The following is a 25,646-nucleotide window of genomic DNA, read 5'->3' on the forward strand; positions in this document are numbered from 1 at the left end:
TTTCATTTTAGTTTTTCTGATAAGTGTGCAGTGATATTTAATTGTGGCTTTAGTTTGTGTCTCCTAAATGTCTGAAGTTGTTGTGCATTTTCTCCTACTTTAGATCATTAGTGTATCTTCTTTGGGAAAATGTTTATTTAAATATTTTTTTCATTTCAAAAACATAAACTTTATTTGGGGACAATTTTAGATTTACAAAAAGTTACAAAGATAGTACAGAGATTTCCTGTATACCTTTTACCCAGTTTCCCCCATTATTTACATCTTATATAAAGTTGATACATTTGTCACAACCATGAAACTGACACTGATATTCTACAATTAACTAAACTCTAGACGTTATTGGTATCGCAAGAGTTTTTCCATTAATTTTGTCTTTTTGTTCAGGGCTCAACCTAGGGTACCACAATGCTTGGTGCTGTCATGTTCACTAAGTCTCCTTTGGTCTATGTCAGTTTCTCAGTCTTTTATTGTTTTGTATAGCCTATAAAACCTACATAGTTTTTTTCTAAGGTTCACTAAATTTATTTTAAAAATCATAAAACATTTCTTACAAAAGAGCATTACATTCTGCACACTGCTCTGAACAGATGCCAGGGACATGTGAACTATTGTTATTTTTCTTCTCTGTCCCACCCTCCAAATGTTACAGTGACCACAAAGCAAGATGTTCACAATAATTACTTGAGGGGAGTTTTTTCAAACCACCAACAATGATCAAAAATAAAATCCACTCATTCTGCTGCTGTTTCAAAATTTCAGTATTAGTTTTTGCACACCCTTCCCTTCCCCACCAAACCTGTTTGTAAAGAACTAAAATGTTACATCTGATGAACAGCAAAGATTTCACTACATCTCAAATGCAGAACACCTATGAAGCAGAGGAATGCTGGCATTTTAAACAGAAGCAGATTAAAAAAAAAAAAAAAGACGCAGGACTCCTTCAGTTCTCCACTAGTCTTAGAAAAGCTTTCCAGAATACTGCTTCATACTATAAAAGAGAAAAAATATCTTGCTTTAGAATCCTTCAACATCTGCACACTGCTCAGCAGCAAACACTGTGCATTCTATATCCAGTACTGTGTTCCTGTAACGGCAATGATCCAATCTTCAGATCCTTCTAAAGGTTCATCCATTTTGACCAAAGTTGTCGACTCCTGATAGATTTGTTTAATCCACTGGCCACATTTGCCAATTATAGATCCAGCCAAATCTTTGCGAATAGTTACTTGAGTAGTAATAATAGGCCCACCAAGATCACCATATGAGCCACGACCCCCTGCATAGGGATAATCATATTCAGAGTCACCTGTGGTTCATAACCCATCTGCCATTCTGATGGGCTCTGTGTATTTACTGCACAGTCCCAAGTTTCATCAGCACTGAATGAACAGTAACGGTCTCCTGGTCGTCCTCTTCTATCACAGGCCATTAGATCTCCTCCTCTAGGTGGTGGTGGTAGAAGAGAAAGATTCTGAGATCTGCTACCACCCTGGCCAACTCGTCCAGGAGGAAGGAGGTGGTGGTGGTCCTCGATGAGGACTCATATCATCATAATCTCTAGATTATTCTAGAAGGAGGCATAGGATGCCCACCCTGACCAGGAGGCATTCTGTCAAAATTACGGCTTCCCCGCATCGGAAATCACACTGGACACCCACAGCGACCATCTAATATTATTGTAAAACCAGTATAGTCATAGGTTTCATCATAAAAAATGGTATCATAAAGTTGTGCACATTCTTTGATGGGAGACTCAGATATAAGATCAAATATGATCTTTATGCACTTTACAACCCTATCAGGTTTTACTCTAATAAGAACAACTCTGTCAGTGGAACGAGGACAGCATTCCTGAAAAAGCTTGATTATTTGAGTGTTCTCTCGAAGTTCTTTGATTTTAGCACCTTTGACCCTAATAACTCCTCCTGCCAGTCTCTGATGAATCAACAGTCTCAACTCGCAGTCAAAATCACTTCCTTTATAGTGTTGGTAATTTAAGCATTCCACAGTATCAGATTCGAGGGGAACCTGGCTGGTTGCATTGGGTGATGGCAACTGCAGACCCTCTTTCAAGGTAGGGATGATTTTCTTCAGAATTTCTCCCATTGTTTCAATATCAGCACTGATACTCAATATGTGCTCAGGGCCACTGCTGTCTGGGACTGAAACACTGGCATTGTAGTCTGTATGGAGAACCTTAATATTCTTGCCTCCTTTTCCAGTCACTATCTCAACACACTTGCTCTGAAGTAGAATGTGCGATTCAACCATCTCATCAGTGTTTCTAGATCTTTTCAATGCTTGTTCCTCTTCCGTATCCTCTGCAGGGTGTTTCACCATTAGTCTCAGTGTTGGGGAAGGTTTTCTCTGGCTCTTCATTTCCATTTTCTTCTGTTAAATGGACACACCAATAGGATGAGGCCGCTGTCCTTTTGCTGCTGAACCACCTCAGCTGATCAGATATAGACCGTAGATAGCCTTAAGGGGTACTAGCCAGGAATCCTGTAGAATATTTCCGCTGTCTGGGTGTGTCTGATGTTTTTCTCTCATGATTAAATTTGAGCTATGAGATTTTAGAAAGAACATCAAAGATGAATTTTTTATTCATTTCTAAATTGGATATTTGTTTTATAATTATTGCATTGTAAGTGTTCTTTGCATATTATACACAAGTCCTTTATTAGATATATAATTTGCGAATGCTTTAAAATTATAATTTTGCTATGCAGTTAAAACACATAATATAAACCCACTAAAAAAAGCAAACGCAGAAAGTTTGTATCAACCAACTCAAAAGAGTGAGGTGAATAAGATGAAAATAAAGTATTTATTCTATAGTCAGTTAGGATGCAACTACCACCTTAAAAAACATTATCTTCCACAAACCCTTAGAAAGTCATATATTTCATCTCATGGTATATTCAATCCACTCAGATTTTCCTGCCAGCATTGAAATTGTTTTCTCTTTCTTTAGCTGGGACTCAGATAAAATTTAATTGCCTCTGGGGGTCACTTTGTACCAAAATATGTATCTTAAATACTTTAATATCACTTAATGTGACATAATATTTGCACCAAGAAAGCTTGGAAATTGGGAGGTTTAGAAAGGCTATAGGGTTTGCATGTCACACCTCTCAAATATTCCATTCATTGTTCATTGACTCGCCCCTTCCCTCTCCCTCTCCCTCCAACAGAATTTAAGACATACACTTGAATTTGTCCAAGTTAAATACTGCAACCATCCGCAAGAAAATTTTATAAAATTGTTTAAGGGGGAAAAATACCTATAAAGTTCAACCATGCTTATAGCAGCAATCATTAAGTCAGCTTGCCCTTTGGGACCTTCTTGTACCTAGTGGCTGCTTCCAGGATAGCATAGGCCTTGTCACAAGACTCTTGTACTTTTTCTATTTGGTAGATAAAATCTAAGATACTATGAGATGATAAGCTTTCTGTTTGAGCCTATCTATGTTCTGTATATAAACAAGACTATGGACACGAGCAGGTCTGTAGGCCTAGGAAGAAGCTGGACTCATGAAAGAATGCAGTTGCCACATTCTGATGATTTCATTCCCCATGCGCCAACCAGTCAATGACCCCCAATTTTCCAGCTGCTTGCCCTTCATAATTCCCCTTAAAGACTCTTGCCCAGAACCCCTCCGTGAAACAAACTTGAAGCTTGAGAACTCCTCCCATGTCTTCACTTTGTGCTTTGTGATGATTAAACTCTTTCTCTGCTGCAAACCTGCTGTCCGTGTATTGGTCTGTTGCTGCTCACTGGACATACCAAACTGGCAGTCCTATAACAATTCTGCATATATGAGGCTATATGAGAATGATTTGTAATCTAGAAAATGCTACACACTAATACAAGAATGTTTTAATATTTATTACCATTTTCTGTAGGTTTTATGGATTGAATTGTGCTCTCTGTTCCAAATACATATATTAAAATTCAAATCCCAGGTACCTCAGAATGTGACCATATTTGGAGATAATGTCGTTACAGAGGGAATCAAGTTAACGTAAATTCGTTAGGATGAGACCTAATCCAAATTGACTGGAGTCTTTATAGGAAGACGAAGATTGGACACAGAAATGTACAGAAGGAAAACGATGTAGAAAGATGGGGAGAAGTCATTTACCTACAAGCCAAAAAGAGAGGACTGGAACAGATCTCTTCCTCATAGGACCAACCCTGCTAATACCTTGATCTTGGACTTTTGGCCTCCATAACTGTGAGACATAAATATATTTTGTCTAAGCCACACAATCTGTGGTACTTTGTTTCAGCAGCCCTAGTACACTGATACAGTAGGAGAATGACTTCCTCAGTGAAAGTGTTGACATCTACACAAGCTAGAATGGTGGGTAGGGGCAGAATGCATAGAGCAGAATCTCTGAGGACACTGACTCAACCAGCATTTTCTCAAATTCGATGTTCAGAAAGTTGGTGAATAATCCTATCTGGGTAGTGGCAGAAGGGATGGTTTGGGAAATATCCTTGTTTTCTCCGTGGAAATGATTTCACTCCCCTACAGTCAGAACAGTGTCTCCCTCTTTCCTTTTTTCCTTCCCAGTTTCCTTTTTTAATTCATTGTCTCCATGAATATATCAAGATCTTCTGTGATGCACTAAGTGATTGCCATTAAGAGAAATAGGAAGGTAAGGAAGGCCCTTATGGTATAACTGAGAGAATTTAGTAGTTAGTGGGGAGGTATGGAGAGCACACATTAATACTTACAAATACTGCCTTCCTACATTTTAATATATGATTCCTTGATAGCACAAATTCTTGAAAACTGCTGCAGAATCGTGTGCACAATACACATAGTTGCTTATTCCCTTTTTTAATGTTCTAATCATTTGTTATTTTTATTACACGTTATTACCACCAGTTAATGGAAATGTTGAGATGAAATCCACTTAGAGTATTATGACAGTAAATGTCAAAAACACTTTTAACAAGTTCACATTTCCCTATATAGAGTCTCCAGCGCTGTACCAATACACCAAATCAACTTTTAATAGACAAGAACATTTAAAATGTATCCCGCTGTAAGGAAATCTCAATAAGTATACACAAAAAGAACAAAAAATCAGTTTTCCAAAAATAAAAGTGTGGCAGATGGCCATTCGCTCTAAGATAGAGCTAGCTGACAGATTCTTCTAAATATTAAGCACACTATAATATTTAAATATTCAATTTAAGATTAAAATCTCACTCAACTTTTCGGGAACTGGCATATTTTGTTAGGCTAGAATCACCTCATTTGGGAATATCTTGTTTTAATCATTCAACAGATAATGTATTGAGATGATTTGGGCACTAACACCGCCAGAATAGGCCTTTTGGGATTTGATGGGAAAAAGATAATTACTACACAGTTCTTGCCCTGTAGTAGTCTACAGACAATGAAGAGATGACCCAATAAAGGAAAGCTAACTAGTAGCATAATGTGGTGCTAAGTAGTGATGGCCAGTAAGACATAGTGGATAAAGCAAAGGTTTGAAATTTGAAAGTCTAGATTTGACATTCTAGTCCCCTTTTACAAGCAAATGTATTCATACAGAGTTCACATACCATATAATTTGTCCATTTAGAAGAGTCGGTTCAACGGTTTTTGTATATTCTCAGAGTTGTGCAACCATGCCATAATCAATTTGAGAACATTTTCTTTACCACCCAAAAAAGCTCAAGCCTGTTAGTAGTCACTCCCTATTTCACTTCAACCCCTTTTCCTCCTCAGCCCTAGTAACCACTAATTTGCTTTCTATCTTTACATATTTGCCTTTCCTGAACATTTCATATAAATGCATTCAAACAATGTGTGGTCCTCTGTGACTGGCTTCTCTCACTTAGATATGCTAGCGTATAGCAATGATTTCTTTTTATTTCTGGGTAATATTCTACTGTATGGATACACCACATTTTGTTTATCCATTTTCCTTTGATGGACATTTGGATTGTTTCTCTATTACTATTTTTTTGTATCTGCTGTGTGATCCTGGACACTTAATTATAGCAATTAAGAGCCAAGCTCTGTCTCTTACTGCCTGTCTTCAAAACCTGATGCCAATATTTGTTAAATAAATGTTTGTCCTCAAACATGTTTCTTGAGCTGCTTGTACCACATTTTTCTTATCTATAAATTAGAGATGATACTAGTATTACCTTGTGGAGTTGTCTGGAAATTTCATTAGTTAATACATAAAAAAACCTTTGGCAAGGTCTTTGTTCCATTGTATATTCCCAAGAAATGGTAATGACTATAACTGTGGTCTTTTTAATATTATGACCCTTTCTAATTTTGTTATCTCTGCATCTGAAAACTTTCTTCAATGGACTGTTGGGAGAATAAGTAGATTAGGGTATACAGAAACATTTGGCTCAATATCTGGCATATAGCAAATATTCATTAAACAGGGTTTGGAAAAGAAATAGCTCATAGTAGACTGGAAAGTCAGGATGAAAACCTTAAATTTGGGGTCTGGGTATTGAATTATATGTTCATCTACTGAAGAATGACAATGTGAAGACACAGGGAGAAAAAGAGTCTTCCGTAGAAGTTGAGCCCCTCAAGGATTATAACAATTCCCAGAGTGGTGAATTTAGTTTTGCCCTTTTTTTCCAAGTTCTGATAGTGATCTGATGCATTATACAATGACCAAAGGACAAGGAGCAGGACAGCAAGCAGAGATGAGTCAAGTACAACTGGGTTGGCAAGTCATTAAAGAAAAAGAAAGCACATGCAAACATCCCAAGTTCCAAAGACACCATAGCAGCCAGAAGGGATAACAGAATCTCATATTGCTTGGAATATTGTGAATTTTGGAGGTAAGTTTTCTGTGTTTCTTTCCTGCTCCACCCAAAACAATAAAAATAGCATAATAGGAACAGCCTGGGTGGCCAGGTTGTGGTCTAGATGCTATTTCAAATTCGATGCAAATCTTGGTAAGTTCTTTTTGGATCTTAAATCTTTTTCTAATTTGTAAAAACACAGGGTTGAGGAAGAAGGTATAAAAACCCTCTCTTTTAGCCCCTAAAATTGAACTGTTGATCTATTTTCTATTTCTAAGTGTCCAAAAGGCTTTTAGAAGTGGAGTGTCAATTTATAGGCCCAACTGTGGTGGTGGTAGTGATAGCAATAGTGGTGGCGGTGATGGTGGTGGCTGCTGTGAACATGGTGAGGTAGTAGAACAGACACTTGATGGTAGGAAAGCCTCCAGCTAAGGGTTTGTGGGCAAGTTATCTAGTGTATGGAGCCTTGGTTACTTCTGTTAAATGGAGGAATACTACTGTTTACCTTATGAGGTTGTTAGGTGGTGGGGCATGTATTAAGTGTTCCATGTTATTTAACATTATGAGCCATTGACATGGAGAGATCCAAAGATAAAGCTCCCAAGTTTTAGAGAGTTTCTGTCACCAGTCTTTTTCCTTAATAATTTTCTCCTTTTTCTTAATATTTCATGGGATTGACAAGGAATTTTAAACATTAAAAAAATGTGTTGGTTTATATGTTGCAGTTTTAAATCACAGTCGAATTTTGAGGTGATCACATTTAGCCAATTGCTATCATTCTTTCATTTTTACCATGTTACTAAATTTTATTTGCTAATGCTTTTAGTTATTAATATTGTATTAATATTCAAAAATGAGACTAGTCTATAACTTATTTTATGTTTTTTGGTGGTGATACGGTGGGATAAACAGTAGCTTCTGCAAAAATATCCAAATCTCTAGAATCTTTGAATACGTTATTTTACATGGGAAAAAGAGCTTTGCATAGTTATGCAAAGGTGGTTAAGGTTATTTTTCTTGAGATGGAGAGATAAACCTGGTTTAGCTGAGTGGGCCCAATCTAATCACACAAGCCTTTCAAGGCAGAGTCCCTTTCTTGACTAAATTCAGAGTGAGGTTGAAGAAAGTGGTTGGAGAGATTTAAAATATAAGAGAGATTTGACACAATTACTGGCTTTACATATAGAGGAAGGAAGCCACCAACCAAAGCATGCAGGTAGTAGGCAGTTTCTAGATGCTCAGCTGCCAGCTAGCAAGGAAATGGAAGCTTCAGCTCTATAACTACAGGAAATTGAATTCTGCCATCAACCCAAATGAGCAAGGAAATGGACTACCTCCTAAAACCTTTAAAAAGAAATAGCACTCTGCCAACATCTTGATTTACCCTGATTTTTAAGACTTCTGAGCAGAACAGTGAGATAATAAATTTATATTGTTTAAAGTCACTAAATCTGTGGTAATTTGTCATGGCAGTAATTAAGAACTAATACAGGAAGCTATCTCTGTTAGGTTTTGAAACAAAGGATTTGGATATTTTACTTCTTGTATCACTCTCTGCAACAGTTTAAAAAGTATCAGACATATGTTCTCTGATAATTTAAAATAATGTACTGGGATATTTTCTGGTATCTCTGGAATAAGCTTCTAGAGAGTGTTTTCAAAATTATTATTTTCTTTTCTATAATGTTTGAATCAATATTGTTACCTCATGTTTACAAAAAAAAATGAACTCCGTTAAGTTTTTTAAGTGTTCTTTGAGTTTAAAAAATCACTCTCATATTTATTTTAATTTCATCCTTACGTGTGATCATTTCCACTTTTCCCTCTTGATTTTTTCTTTTATTCTTGATTGGTATAGTTAGAGATTGATTTGACTATTTTATTGGTATATGAAAAGACTGAGTTCCTGATCTTTCAATCTATTTACTTCATTGCATTTCTAATTCAATATTTTCTGCTTTTATCTCTATTTACTTCCCTTTTTCAAAAGGCTTATTTGCCCCTCTTGAGTTAAATGCTTAATTCACTAACTTTCATATTAGTCTGTATATTTATATATGTTTGGTGCATAAAATTTTCCTCTGAATGTCACTTTAGCCATATGTCTTAACTTTGATATGAAGTACTTTTATTATCATTTTAAAGTACCGATTTGGTATTTTTTAGCTTTGAATTCTTCTGTAATTTAACAGTTATATAAAAGAGATGAACTCCAAGGGTTGATTTTTTTTTTTTTTTTTTTGCTTACTTCTATTTTCTTACTTATTTCTAGTTTTATTATATTTTGATGGTCATATTATATAGGCATTAAATGCAGATCTGTGCTTTGTTAAAATTATATATGTATGTATATAAATTCAGTCATTAACGATATTACTCTAATCCTCTGAAACCTACATTAGATTTTGTACGCTTTGTTTTTCATGGGCTTTCAGAGTTGAGTGAATTTTTCCTGTAATCCCGCACCTTTGAGAGGCGGAGGTGAGTGGATTGCCTGAGCCCGAGGGTTCGCGACCCGCCGGGGCTACTTGGTGAGGCTTCATCTCTACAATAAATCAAAAAATCAGCCGGGCGTGGTAGCGCGCGCCTGTAGTTCCAGCTACTTGGAAGACTGAGACGGAGGGATCGCCGGAGCCCAGCGGGTCGAGGCTGCGGTGGCCGGGAGAGGCCACTGCACTCCGGTCTGGGCGACAGAGTGAGACTGGTTTTTTTCTTCTATTTCTTTCAGTGAGTGCTTTTATTTCTTTTGTTCCCTCATTACCTGGTCCATGAAATGGGGGATGACTTCTGGAATGGTGGATTAAAGAGCGCGATGGACCCTCTCCTCAGAGAAACAATTACAACTGGTTAAAATATTAAAATTTACTTTTAAAAAGTTATTTAAAATTTTTTTTTTTTTTTTTTTTTTGAGTTGGAGTCTCATTCGGTCGCCCAGACTGGAGTGCAGTGGCCACTGGGCTCCGCTCTCCTTCCGCCTCAGCCTTCGAGTAGCCAGAATTACAGGCATGCGCTACCACGCCCGGCTGATTTTTTGATTTATTGTAGAGATGAAAACCCGCGGGCTCAGGCAATCCACTCACCTCAGCTTCCCAAAGGCGCGGGATTAAAAGTTCTAAAAATTGTTCTAAGTGCATACAGCAAATTAAGACACAATTAGGAAAAACTGCGAAATTTTGAGAAGATGAAAAACTAACAGCAACCAAAACAGTAGGGAACTGGAATAATGATATACATAGAGATCAATGGGCTAGAATTTAAAGTACAGAAATAAAACCTCACATTTACATTGCCAAATGATTTCGACAAGGTTCCAGGGCAATTCCATGGAAAAAGAATGGTCACTCAACAAATAGTGCTGGAACTACTGGTTATCCACATGTGAAAAAAAATGAAATTGGAACCCTTTCTCACACCACAGTAAAAATTAACAGAAAATGAATCATAGCCCTAAATATAAAATCTAAAATGATAAAACTCTTAGAAGAAAATATAGGTGCACATCTTTGTGACCTTAGGTAGACAAAGTCTTCCTAGATACCAAAAGCATAAGCTACTCCCCCAAAAGATACATTGGACTCTATCAAAACTAAAAACTTCTGTGTTTCAAAGCATACCATCAAGGAAGTGAAAAGCAACCCACAGAATGGGAGAAATGATTTACAAATCATATGGCTTGATTTTCTTGCCCTCTTCAGAGAAAATCTCAAGGCTTCTGAAAGTCCTTTATAAACTTTCAAGAACACCCACAATAATTTCCAAAATTATCTAGTTTTATCCACTTTATTTGTTCTGTATGGATATTTCCAGAGAAATGAAATACTCCCCAGACAGACTACTAGTGTTTTACACCCCAGTGCTTCTCCAGCGTCGTCATGCAGACCAGGCTTCTTCTGTGCCTTCCTTGTGGTGTGGCCCCTTCTGTTTCTAGAGTGTGTGCGGTCTGTTTCTGGTTGCTGTCCTGTGGGACCTCTACAGTTTGACTCTTTCTCTACTCTTCATTGAGAAGTCAAAGAAACCTCAAAATCGAAAAGGAAGTCATCTTTTAAAGAAAGATGAAACATAAGACAGAAAGAGATGAATTCTACAGGAAGAGGAAAGAAAAGATAAAGGAAAGAAAAGAAAAAAAATGATGTGAGTTCATGTTACATCTTCAAGCTGCAAAATTTCAAGCAAACCTGTTAACTAGAAAAATGTATTTCTGATGTTTTCTGAAAGAACATGCCATACAAAGCAAGAGATCTTAATAAGAAATTCACATATGCATATGTGGACTTTGAGCCATGTCAAAAAGTAGTTTATTAATTTCCTTCAGCCAGTTGGTGGAGACTGTGGGACCAGATTCAACTGTCCTTGGCTTAGACAAAACTACCACCACAAGGAACAACAAAGCTAGCCTGTCTATTTTGTGTGTGAGATATTAAAACTGCTCTTTAAATTCCAACACCAAGCCAACCTGAATGTCCCTCCCCTACCCTAAAGAGAACAATCAGCCATTTCAAGCGCTAGGAATTTAGAAACTATCTTACCTGTATCCACAGGGAAAACTTCCACACCGCTGCGGCTTGAAACAATAATTACTGTGAAAAAAAATTACCTAGGAAGTCATTTCTTGCAGAAAAAGTATTTTGATACACGAATGCTCAGGATTTGGGTACACTGGTCCTAATCTCTCATTCATATGAAGAGGTCTTTCTGAGAGAATTACTTTTCAAAATAATATTACAAGAGGCCTGGTTAATGAATAAAGTGCTAAAGTTTAAATGACAGAAGACAGTGATTTTTAAAATCTCTTTCCTCCTTTGCATGTGATCCCTTGTTGCTCCTCAAGGGTAAACAAGGATTAGTACTAGCATATGACCGCTTTGCTCCTAGAGTCAGGATATTTACAGTTTTATCCCAGCTCATAAATGTTGACTTACATCTGTTTACACTTCCAGGATCTTGTGCCAAAGACAGTCATATCCTGGACTTGGTTTCCTTTTTTTTTTCCTCAAAAATGAGACATTAAAATACAATATTGGCTCTTTGCTCCTTTCTGAGAATGATAAGGGGTGGTTTTAAAAATGAAGTTTCATTAAATAAAAACATAAGTAGTCTGATATGAAGACTTTCCTTCTTTCCATTTTTTCCCTCTCCTTCCCAAATTTCCCCTTTACCTCCTTCCTTCCTTCCTTCCTCGGCTATTTATAGCAATCCAGAGGGTAGCTAACATTATTTGAGCCAAGTGCTATATATAGACACTTTAAAAACAGTTTCATTATTGGTCCATAACATGTCCAGGGGACGTTATTATTCTAGCCATGTTTGCATCAGGATATAGACTCAGAGTTTAGGTAACTTGCCCAAGTCCCTTTGGCAGTGCTGAGATTCGAACAGTCTGTCTGACCTCACTTTGTTCTACATTTGTCCCATTTCCAAATCAACATTTTTTTGAGTTGGAATCTCACTCCGTCACCCAGGCTGGAGTTCAGTGGCATGCTCAGAGGCCACCGCAGCCTCAACCTACTGGGCTCCAGCGATCCTTCCACCTCAGCCTTCCAAGTAACTGGAACTACAGGCATGTGCTACCACGCCCAGCTTATTTATTTATTTATTCATTTATTTATTTATTTATTTTAGAGACAAGGTCTCACCAAGTTGCCCAAGCTGGTCTTGAACCCCTGTGCTCAGGCAATTTTCTTGCCTTGGCTTCCCAAAGTGCTGAGATTATAGACTTGAGCCACCGCGCCCAGTCCCAAATCATTATTTGCAACACATCCTAGACTCTCCTTATCACACACTGTATTCCAAAATGAAAAAAAGAAAAAATAATAATAATTAGGACATTGCTTATACACTACCTTAACTTAGGAGTGTTGTCTTATTGTATGTATGAGAAAGATTTTCTTCCTTATCTATGCAATAAATCCCTTGAGAATAGAGATTATGCCTTAAACATTTTAGTGCTGATTACCACACCTTGCAGAGGTCTTTACACATAGTGGGATCTTATCAGGCAACTGATAAGATCCACTATGTTAAGATGGTAGATATGAAAATACGAAATTATTTCACATTCTCCTGACAAACCATGAGAATGTTAATAAATTATCTTAATAAAAATAAAATACACAGAAACAAAAACAAGAGGAGAACATAGCAATAAAATACACAGGTTTAGAAAGTGGAAAGCAGATAAACGAACAGTGACTACTTTAGCAGACAAGTGAAGGCTGAATCCAAAGCTGGCAAAGAAGTGAGTTGAGAGCCACACCAGTTCATACCACATACTCTTTTTAAAAAGCAGATCTCTGGGAAGTATGGATGAAACAGAGTGGAGAAGGGAATAGGATTAATGAATAAAATGAGGAGAAAAAAGTGGGTAAAATCTGTTTGAGAAGCAGATGAATACCTGCATTTCCTCTCTACTTCATCCCTGGGAGATAGCAATTTTCCCATTCTAGCAAAATACTAGAGATTTGTCACTTAGAGATGTTAAAACAGAGGGTAACAAAAATTCAACTGAGAGCAATAGGTAGATCCCAAGCAAGAAGATTAAGCAGCCACATGGCCAGCATATACTAAAATGTTGAATGCTGAGAACCCCAATCTCTTCCTGCACTGAACTCTAGGAAAATTAGCAGCCATAACCCTGCGAATAATAGACTATTGAATCTGAACCGCTCAGGAAGAACAATTTAAAGATTCTTATGTTGGACCCACTCACCACCATATAATAAAGCTCAATGTTGAAATGCCCCACTCATATTGCTCAAAACCTCCAACCAGCTTTCTAAGTTCTAAATCTTATCTTAGAACAGATCCCAAAGATTTCAGATATTTGAGGAGAACTTCTAAAATTGACACTAGATACCAGAGCAATAAACAAACAAACAAAACAGAAAAAAAAAAAATAAAGTAGTGTGGAGGAAACAGACAACATAGAAAAAAATTAAAATGTTTTTAAAAATAAATGAGGATATTGTATTCATGAAACAAGAAGAGAATCATTTCAAAAAAGAACATTCTGAACACCAAAAAAGCACATATAGACAATTATTCTTGAATGATATGTTATCTGGATGTCCAGTTCCTGGACCGTCCTATGGTTCTGCCTGGGTGAGTATTACATCTCCCAAACCGCTCCTTATTTCATCCACTGCTCCACACTGAGCTCTTCTAAACTTAGGAAAAATAAAAGCAGATTCCTTACTCAAAATTTTCCTGCACCTTATATTCTCCAGGAAGCCTTAACCTAACAGTGGCAATATTGCCTTTCCTTGAACATGGATAGACTTGTATTTGCAAGTCAACTTTCCAAAATGAAGCATATTATATTTAGGAATTCATATGTAAGTGGTAAAACTATTTGGTCAACCCAACTCAGGCAGCACTTACCTCAAATTGGTTGCATGAGAGACACATGAATAAGAAGAAGTACAAGGGACTTTTAAGTATGAGTAATATTCTATTTCTTCACCAGGTGATGTAGACCTGTGTCTGTTTTATTATTCTTTAAACTACATGAATGCTTTGTGTAGTCTCTGTATGTACAACACATTTCACAACTTAAAAAGTGAAAAAGTGAAGAGGAGAAATACTAGAGGTAGGAAAATTAGAAGTCTTTCCAAATGCAGTTTTATAACTTTAAATAATGATCATTTTAAGCCTCCATTCTCTAAAGTGGAGTTAGGGCCTACTTTTCAAAAGCAATGTGATAATAATTAGCTCAGACCATGTTGCCCAGTAGGTTCCTAAAAAATGTTACCTGAATTTGCTTTCAGAAGTTATTGGGTTTTGGTTTATCCCATTGCTAATATCAATTTGTTGAATCTAATGGCATTGTGCATTTTTGTTTTAATTTATTTGTTTGTTTAAAATAATAAGAAGAAATGCATAATGTTCGTCATTATTTTTTATAAGTTTTCTTTTCCCCCCAGTGTTATATTTAAAGCACCTAGGAAAGTGCCTGACTTAGAACACATTGTAAAAAAAAAAAAAAAATCCTGAATAAGTAAATTAATCAATATTCAATTTTTAATACATTAGCATAGCACATACTTATAAGTACTGAAAGGACGTTGGACTTACAGGAACAACATCAAATCAACTTTAGTTCCTTGTTTTTATTTTTATTTTTTGTCTGTTTACTTTGCTCATTTTTGTTTGTTTTTAGTTTTAGTTTTTTTCTCTTTCTTTCTGTTTTTGAACTGTTTTGAACATTACTTTTGAACTGAGGCTAATGCTCTGAGTTTAGAAAATGAAAAACTTTGTTTTTTAATACATACTTGTAAGTACTTAAAAAATAATTATGAACCAAATGATTTTATTTTTATAAAATGATCAGACACTAATAGCATTACCATGAAAGCAGTATTATATGCTTTCTAAAATATACCTCTTTGGCATCACACTTCTAGACTTAAAAGATTATTGTAAGACTGTAGTAACCAAGACAGCATCAAATTGGTACAGGGATCAACACAAATACCAATGAAACAGGATGGAGAATCCAGAAATAAAACCACAGTTCCTCAACCAACTCATTTTCAACAAAGTCTTTGATAACAAACACTGGGGAAAGAAATTCATATTTAGCAAATGATGCTGGGAAAACTAGCTACACATGCAGAATAATGAAACTGAACTCCTAACTATCACCATATACAGTGTTCTCACCACAACAAAATTATAAACTGGTGAGGTGATGGATAAGTTAATTAACCTGATTGACTCTCCACATTGTACCCCATAATATATACAATTATCATTTGCCAAAAAAAAGAAAACTGACATTAAAAAAGAAATATACCTCCTCTTGGATGTTTATTCATATGTACTTTATAACATGAATTTTGGCAGACATTAGCAGGAAGTGGTGGCGGTAGCCTTCCCCGGGGCCTGAGACGGCCCTGAGACAGGAATACTGCACGTACAAGACCATCTGCTGCTTGCAGGACTCTCCTGAGAAGAGCCTGCAGAATCCAGCTGATTCTCATTGCCTGACACCAGGCCCACACTATCACCTGTTATAGTGGATCAGCTGGAGCCCCAGATCTGATCAGTGGAGAGAGAAGATCCAGGAAAGCCAGAGAGGTGCCCCATGTCTAGTGAGGAGATGCCAACCACAGCCATTTTCTCTGTCCCAGGACCAGGCAGAGACCTGCATTGCCCCGCCCACCTCCACCCACCCTACAACTTGGGGCCTAAGGTAATCTCATTAAACTGGGAGAGACAGAACCCCCTCCCCCATGCTGGATCAGACACAGACAGGTCAGATCTGAGTGGCAGATTTGACAGGCAGCAAGCTGAAATAGGCCTAGGGCATCTGACTGTGTTGAGAGCAGAGGGGTAGGGTTAGAGATCAGAACTGAAAGGACGTTGGACTTACAGGAACAACCTCAAATCAAGTTTGGTTCCTTGTTTTTATTTTTATTTTTTGTCTTTTTACTTTGCTCATTTTTGTTTGGTTTTTGTTTTAGTTTTTTTCTCTTTCTTTCTGTTTTTGATAATGTTTTCATGGTTACATTGTTTCTGTTATTTTACTGATTTTTTTCCTATTCTTTAGATTTCCTGTTTGTGTATGGGAAGAGAACATCAATAGACAGGGTTTTCTTGGACTGTGTGCTTGTATGATTATCTGTATGTTTTAGGTTTTTTTTTTTTCCACTCCTTTCTGTTTTTGTGTCTCTTTTCATTTGTTAGTTGGTACATCTGTCTGTTTTCCCTCTTACTCTTCTCTCTCTCCACCTTCCTCTGCCCCACTCCTTCCTTTTTCCATTTTTTTCCCTTTTCTTACCTAATTTGGCTTCCAGGGAGCAAACCTATACACCCTCACTGCATGGACAGATTATAAGGCAGGGGGAAGTGGGTTCCAGGGTGCCAATATAACTGTCAGTGGATACTGGGATCTGCAGATAGATTTTGAATCACAGCTCCTCCCTCAACTAAATCTCAAAACTACAAAAAGTACAACTCCCAACCCACAGTCCAGCTTCAGAATTGAACAAAGTCAGAGGATCCACATAAGGAAGAATAGGAGATTGAGCAAACAGAAGTAAAAGCAACCCTGCCATCACTGAACAACAGAATTTAAAAAGGGGAGAAAAAAGGTGGGAGGGAGGAAAATCTACACAAATGAAGAGAAACCAAAAGAAGAATATGGGTCTCGCACAGACCACTGGGAGTTCAGACACTGAGAAAACAAACTTCGGAATGCAAACAATGAAGACCCCAGACTACAAAAACAGATATCAACACATCAATAGAGAGAATAAAAAGAATTGAAGAGAGATAAAAGGAAAATAGGAAGGAGTTGATAACTGAGATAACAGCAGTGACGAATACTGTGAATGAAGTAAATAGCAAACTGATAAGCATGGAAAGCAGAATTAACCAAGCAGAAGAAAGAATCTCAGAGCTTGAGAACCAAAATATAGAACTAACCCAAACTGTCAAAAACATAGAAAAGAAGCGTAAAAAGACAGAACAAAACCTTCAAGAGATGAGCAATTATTTCAAGAGGCTGAACCTAAGATTAATTGGAATTTCTGAGGCAGATAAAGAGACAGAGACCACCCTGAAACAAACATTCTTTGAAATTATCCAAGAAAACTTCCCTCATCTTATTAGGGATGTGACCATTCAAACACAAGAGATTCAGAGAACCTCTGCAAGACAACAAATAAGAAGACCAACTCCTAGACACATAGTAATTCACCTAAACGAAGTAGGTATAAAAAAAAATCCTAAAGGCAGCACAAGAAAAAGATCAGACTACCTACCAGAGAAGACCAATTAGAATAGCAGCAGATTTATCTACAGATACACTTCAGGCTAGGAGAGCTTGGAGTCCAATCTTCAAAGTTCTCAAAGATAAACAATTTTAAACAAGAATAACCTACCCAGCTAAACCAAACTTCATCAGTGAGGGAGAATTAAAATCTTTCCCAGACATTCAATCCCTAAGAACTTAAGCTGCCTCTAGACCAGCTCTATAAGAAACACTTAAGACATTATTAAGCACAGAAGAAAGGGGGAAATAAATGACAACATTTTTCACAAGAATGCAGGTAAAAAAATTGAAAACACGCATGAATCAACCCAAAAATCAAAATAAAGACAACAAACAAACAGGAACAACAACAACTCTATGAGAAACTCATGACAGGGATAAACTCTCACATTTCAGTAATTAGCCTGAATGTGAATGGACTAAATGCACCACTGAAAAGACATAGAATGGCAAAATGGATAAAATATCATGAGGCAACAATATATTGTCTCCAAGAGATTCATCTCACCAGAAAAGACACTCACAGACTCAAAGAGGATGAGAAGCAAAATTTCAGGTAAACAGAACACAAAAGAAAGCAGGAGTTGCAATCTTAATATCAGACAAAATACCCTTTAAGCTATCAAAACTTTAAGAAGATACAGAAGGTCACTATTTAATGATAATATGTTCAATCCATCAATGCAAAATATCCATCCTAAACATATATGCACCCAACATATGAGCACCTACTTTCATAAAGCAGCTTCTAAGCAAACTTAAAAAAGATATTGACTCTAACACTATCATAGCTGGGACTTTAATACCCCACTCACAACTCTTGATAGATCATCAAGACAAAATATCAACAAGCAGATCTGGAACCTAAAGGTGACACTTGACCAAATGGACTTAATTGATACCTGCAGGACACTCTACCCAATGACCACAGAATATACTTTCTACTCATCATCACATGGAATGTACTCTAAGATCGACCACATCCTTGGCCATAAATAAAGCATAAACAAATTTCATAAGATTAAAATTCTGCCACTCAGACCACAGTGGAATAAAAATACATATCAACACCAACAAAATTCCCCCAAAACCCACAAAAACATGAACACTAAACAGTATGATGCTAAGCAATTCCAGAATCAACATGGAAATGAAAACAGAGATTAAAAGATACCTGGAAACAAATGAAAATGAAGAAACATCTTACCAAAACCTCTGAGATGCCATGAAAGTAGTAGTAAGAGGGGACTTCATATCTCTACAAACACAGATGAAGAAAATGGAAAGATCACAAATTAACAGCCTAATAAGACAGCTAAGGAAGCTGGAAAAGCAAGACCACCAAAACCCTAACTTCAGCAGAAGAATCCAGATCACCAAAATAAAAGCCCAAATCCAGGACATAGGAGACAAAAAGATAATACAAAAAAATTAACGAGACAAAAAACTGGTTCTTTGAAAGGATAAACAAGATTGATGGTCCCCTAGCTAGACTGACCAAGAAAAAGAGAGAAAAAGCCCAAATAAACTCAATCAGAGACACAAAAGATGAAGTCACAACTGACCTTGAAGAAATACAAAAGATTATCAGAGACTACTATGTACACTTGTATGGAAATAAACTTGAAAACCTAAAGGAAATGGAGGACTTTCTGACATCACACAACCTCCCAAGGTTGAGACAAGAAGAAATTGAGACCCTAAATAGATGAATAACAATTCAGGAAATTGACTATGTCATAAGAAAACTACCTACAAATAAAAGCCCTGGACCAGATGGTTTTCCAGCAGAATTCTACAAAACATACAAGGAGGAAATGATATCAATCCTATTGAAAGTATTCCAGGCTATTGAGAAAGATGGAACTCTCCCCAAATCATTTCATGAAGATAATATCACGTTAATACCCAAGCAAGGTAAAGATCCTACAATGAAAGAGGATTACCAGCCAATATCCTTGATGAACATAGATGCTAAAATTCTCAACAAGATCCTAGCAAACTGGATTCAATAATACATATCAAAAATCATCCACTATGACCAGGTAGGCTTCATCCCTGGAATACAAGGCTGATTCAACATTCGTAAGAACATAAACATAATTAAATACATCAACAGACGTAAAAACAAAAAATACATGATTATATCATTAAATGCAGAAAAAGCTTTTGATAAAATCCAGCACCACTTCTTGATAAAAACCCTTGAACATCTAGGCATAGATGGAACATACCTCAAAACAATAAGAGCCATCTACAAGAAATCCACAGCCAGCATACTGCTAAACAGACAGAAATTGAAACTATTTCCCCTGAAAACTGGAACAAGACAAGAATTCCCACTCTCACTGCCTCCTGTTCAACATAGTTTTGAAAGTTCTAGCTAGAGGAATCAGAGAAGACAAGGCATATAAGAATAAGAAAAGAGGAAATCAAGTTTCCCCTCTTTGCAGATGACATGATTGTATACCACAAAAATCTAAGAGAATCTGTCAAAAACCTCCTTGCACTAATGAAGGACTTTGGGAAAGATCAGGGTATAAAATAAATGTACAAAAGACAATTGTATTTCTATACACCAATAATAAAGAAACAGAAACCCAAATAAAAAGCACAATTCCATTCACAATAGCCACACACAAAAAAAATGAAATACCTTGGCATCTTCTTAACCAGAGACATGAAAGACCTTTACAATGAAAACTACAAATCACTGCTCAAAGAAATCAAAGATGACACAAACACTTGGAAAAATATTCCATGCTCATGGACTGGAAGAATCAACATTGTTAAGATGTCCATTCTACCTAAAGCAATTACAGGTTCAAGGCAATACCCATCAAATTACCAGCAACATTCTTCTCGAACCTAGAAACAACAACACAGGAATTCATATGGAAACATAAACGACCGCAAATAGCCAAAACAATCCTTAGCAAAAGAAACAAAGCAGGAGGTATCACACTTCCAGACTAAACTTTACTATAAGGCTACAATAATCAAAACAGCCTGGTATTGGTACAAGAACAGGCATATAGACCAATGGAATAGAATTGAGACTCCAGAAGCAAAACCTGAATTTCTCAACCAACTCATCTTCAACAAAACCTCCACCACCAAACGCTGGGGAGAGGAGAACCTTTTCAGTAAATGGTGCTGGGAAAACTGACTGACCATATGCAGAAGATTGAAACAGGACCCCTATCTATTCCCATACACAAAAATTAATGCTAAATGGATCAGAGACCTAAACATAAAACCTCAAACTATAAGAACTTTAGAAAATGCAAGAGACACTCTTAAGGAAATTGGAACTGGCAACCAATTCCTGATCAAAACCCCAAGTGGCCATGCCATAAGATCATAAGATAGGCAAATGGGACCTTATCAAATTGACAAACTTCTGCAAAGCCAAAGAAACCATCAAGAGAGCAGGGAGACAGCCCACAGACTGGGAAAAATTATTTGCCAAATCTATGTCTGACAAAGACCTAACATCTAGTATCTACAGGGAACTCAAATGTGCTTTAAAGAAAAAAACAAACAGCCCCATTACAAAGTGGGCAAGAGATATAATAGACACTTCTCAAAAGAAGACATATGAGCAGCCAACAGATACATGAAAAAATGTTCAGACTCACTAGTCATCAAAGAAATGCAAATTAAAACTATACTGAGATACCACCTAACTCCAATCAGAATGGCCATCATCAATAACTCAAAAAATAACAATGCTAGAGAGAATGTGGTGAAAAGGGAACACTTCTACACTGTTGGTAGGAGTGTAAACTAGTACAACCTCTGTAAAAATCAGTGTGACAATTCCTAAAAGATCTTAAATCAACCTTCATTTTGACCCAGCAATTCCCCTTTTGGGAATATACTCAGAGGAACTCAAATCACTCTATGAAAAAGTTACCTGCACACATATGTTTATCACAGTATTGTTCACAATAGCAAGAATGTGGAACCAACTGTGCTGCCCATCAAAAGAAGACTGGATAAAAAATAAATGTGGTACATATACACAATGGAATATTATGCAGCCATAAAGAACAAAATCTCAAACTTCATAGCAACCTGGATGGAATTAGGGTCTATAATACTGAGTGATCTTTCACAGAAACAAAGAGCTGAGTATCACGTGTTCTCACTCATAAGTGGACCTTGAACAACTATCGCAATACTATAAGAAAAGGATTGACAGTAGCGGAAAACTGCAGAGGGTGGAGGTGTAGGGGGATGGGGGAGATGGGATTGACAGTAGTGGGAAACTGCCTGGGAAATGGGGGCACACCTCATCAACAAGGGTACCTGCACAATGAAGATTTTATACCTAACCCTGAATTGTACTCCACAATTTTAAAATAAAATAAAAAATTTAAAAAATGGATTTTATGGTTGTATGTTTGACAATAGGTACTTTATGTCTGATCTTGAAATTTATGACACTTTATGTACTATAATTTACTTGCATAGCTCTAAGGTTCTGATTAGCTTATTTTTTTTCTCAGGATTAGACTGGTTTCACAAATTATGAAAACTCATAAGCCTGAAGAATCTATATTTTGAAAAGCTAAACTTGAATGAACAAATATAAACAAATGATCAATCTTACTAATTGCTCTACAATTTAGATGCTTATAAATAGTTTTGATGAGGCCGTTTACACAGTGTTATGATTGATAATAACCAAGGTATTGTGCTTACTGTTCAAAGTTCTTCCTTATTGGTTTGAAAGTACCCACAGAAATCGTAGACATTCCAGAAAGAGTAAAAGTAATATCCTAAGGATGATCAAGAATCTCTGGTCAAGATATTTAGAGGTGGGCATCTGAAGAGTTTATTTACTAAAGACGGACATAAAAGTGAGCTGCTTCAGAAATTTTATGTGCAGGTATTTTTTCTGTTATCTGGAGCTAATCACCAAGGAACCAGCGACTGCAAAAGCCATCAGATTCAATGGCAGATACATGAGGAAAATTGGCGGAAAGAGCCGGAAGACGTGCTTCTGTTTCCAAGCAGTCCTGAGAATTTCATTATCAGAGCATATCTGTTACTGTTAAGATGTTAAGAGGGAGATTATCATTTGCAAACTAAGAGCTTTCTGTGTTGCCCCACAATAATTGATTTTCTTTTTCATTAAAATTCCGATACCTGGCACTCCAAAAAAGGTAAAAGGTCTTTGTGAAGCATTATTAACAGATAATATATAAACACACAAAAAAACCAATGCTAACTTCATATATTCATATATATATAAAATAATGACAATTCAATAGATCTTGGCTCTCCAAGTATGGCTAAAAGATGCTACATTTAGGCAGCATTGCCAGGTTATACAAGGGAACCTATTAAAAGAAGTAGCTCCTTACAAGTATCTCACTGTATATAAAAGAAAGGAACGAGCAAGATATGTTCAATAAAAGCACCATTTTGCAGAGTACACTATAAATCAACCTCTGAGACTCTGATTACATTCCAAAATGTATGTGAAATTTTGGAACTGAAACTCAAATAGTGCCAAATGTATTAAAATTTGTTTGAATCTGAATTCCTATGAAAGTCCTTTAACACCCTACAGTAAAGCTATACACTTCAAAGTAATACAGTGCTATAGATCTGTTTGCACACTGGCAGAACTGAGTGGTTAGTAAAAACGATTTCAGGAGTATAAGAAGCCATGTTTGGTAACTGAGATTCTACCATAAAAGTCAATGTTATAAAAGTGTTGCATAGGAAATACTCTCAATTTGTGGAAGGAAGAACAGAGCAGGAAAAGACAAGCAATGAGTAATTTTTTTTTTTCGATTTTAAGGATCTTTTCCCCTCCCATAAAATGTTCCTAAATCTTTTGCATCTGTCTATGTTTTAATTGTAGTAAATTTTGGCAGAAGAATTGGAAATTGATGCATCTAATGTACAGTGGTTTTGTTTTTAGGGAGGTGTTTGCTCACCATTGTGATCTTTTTTAAGAGTTGGTTTCTTGCATGAATATTTAATTAAATTGAACATCCCCAAGTTCCATAAACTTAACTAAATTATATAAGTTTGTGCTAGCTATATACATTAATGTAATGATCTTTCATTATGCTCTGAAGGGAACACTACAACTTCCAGGTGGTTCAACACTTAAACAACTTCAAGAACCACTAAACTATAAAAATGCCACTTCTTTACATTAAGACTTTTGACCCAATTAAAAAGCACACATCTCGGGAACTATTATTATTCCTAGTGCCAGTCATTTACAACTGAATGGATTTATGAATTACCTTTCTATTACTTCCTAGCACCCTGTTTATTTTATAACATTTTCCACTAAATACAGATAGTTATTATTACTTAAACATTTTTTTTCTTCTCTTTCTCCCACATTAGACAGTAAGTTCTCAATTATATTTCCAGGCCCAGCAAGTCACAAAGTGAGACCTCAGTAAATATTTGTTGATTGATTAAGTTTATTTGATAGAGGTAATTGTGTGCCAACTTCTAGTCTGTTTGTTTTCTTTTTTAAATGAATTGATCCATTCCTTGACAAATTGACTAAGTAGCTACATGATGAAACAAATTCAGTCTAGGGATGACCTGAGCATGAATGAATATCAGAACCACAATGCTACTAATTATGAACACTTGCTGCAAGGCGCTGGTGATTCCCTAAATCCAAGGCAGATGTACAGAAAAACAATAAACACTTTGAAATTCATGGCCATTCAGACATCAGAGGAGAAAGCAAACTATGCGTAAAGGGAAAGTAAGTAAATCCTTCTCATAATAATTGCTGATTTCACTTGGTAACAGACTCTGTAACACAAAGGCGGCCTTTAAAGAGATAATTTTTTCTTTTCTTTTTAACTCCAGTTTCAGTAATATCAATATTTTGTAGCTTATAGAGATAATATAAATCCTACCATTCATGTACTAGAATTACTTTCTTTCACTTCACAACACTAAATTACATCCTGATTTACTTTTTAAGGACATCATATTCCCACCTTTTTGCCAAAGAGTTAGTATCACAAGAAGCTATTAAGGGCAGCTCTGTTTGGTTTTAATGGATCATTAAGACCAACTGTTTGATGTGTTGGTATCTATACCCCCTGGATGCTTCAATGTGGCTAATTCTACTGTCAGCAAGCTTTTTTCTTCTGCATTTAATTCTAGGTACAAAGCCTCCTGTGATTTTGACAGAAGCTACTTTTTGGTCCCATGTGAAAATCCATATGACTTCTTTTTTCTTCTTCTTTTTTTTTTTAAATCTAGATGAGTGGTATGGACAGATGTTGCCCCTGTCCATTCCCACCCTCCAAACACACTATACTGTGTTGGAATCATGGCTTGGTTAACAGCATGCCTGGGGTAGCCATACTGTTATGGCCCTCAAACCAAGACCCTAAGAACAGCTTGGTGCATTAGCTTTTCCCAATGTACTCGATGAGTAGGTTGTTTCCCAGGCAACCACTGTATCCTTCAACTTTGAAAGTTAAAAATCCAGTCAGATTTTGAGGAACCAGGACATGGAGCTATCCCCAAAAGTTCAACGCTTGCTAATGGAAACCCTACATGATAGCAGATTCGCCGCTTCACATAGTTTGCCTATGGAAACATATGAAGCCTCTTCATTTCACATGCTATCCTTCCCTCTGTTTTCTGTCACAATCTTGTCTTAAGCTCCTTCAATTTTTCTTCATGTTCACTTTTGAAATAGATTTTGTTCTGAGGCGATTTGCAGTATACAGCACTTCCTCGAGGGTTTTTTGTTTGTTTCTTTGTATTCCTTTTCCTTCTTCTCATCTTAGACTCTCAGATCTTGTCAGCTTGTCTCATAACTCATTATTAGAGTTCACCTCTTCTGCTCCCTTTCACAATTTATATCTTCTATATCCATGCTCTTTTAACTTTCTTCACCCTGAGAAATCCTAAAGTACCTTCTTTCTGTTCCTTGTAAGGTCCTTTGGTTAAAAGAACTGAAGGAGAAGCATGGAGATGCTAATTGCTTAGGGCATTTACTACCCTCCACCACCTGGCTTTCATTTCTTCTACAGAGAGCCACTCCTCCTCCAT

General features: G+C 36.6%; 1 pseudogene; it reads right to left on the reverse strand.

Annotated features, from left to right (window-relative positions):
* Positions 1-986: 986 nt before the first annotated feature.
* On the reverse strand, positions 987-25,646 carry LOC103277180 (annotated as a pseudogene).

Source organism: Carlito syrichta, unplaced genomic scaffold (genome assembly GCF_000164805.1).
Source record: "Carlito syrichta isolate Samal-C Ts95f unplaced genomic scaffold, Tarsius_syrichta-2.0.1 Scaffold316501, whole genome shotgun sequence".
Classification (NCBI taxonomy): domain Eukaryota; kingdom Metazoa; phylum Chordata; class Mammalia; order Primates; family Tarsiidae; genus Carlito; species Carlito syrichta.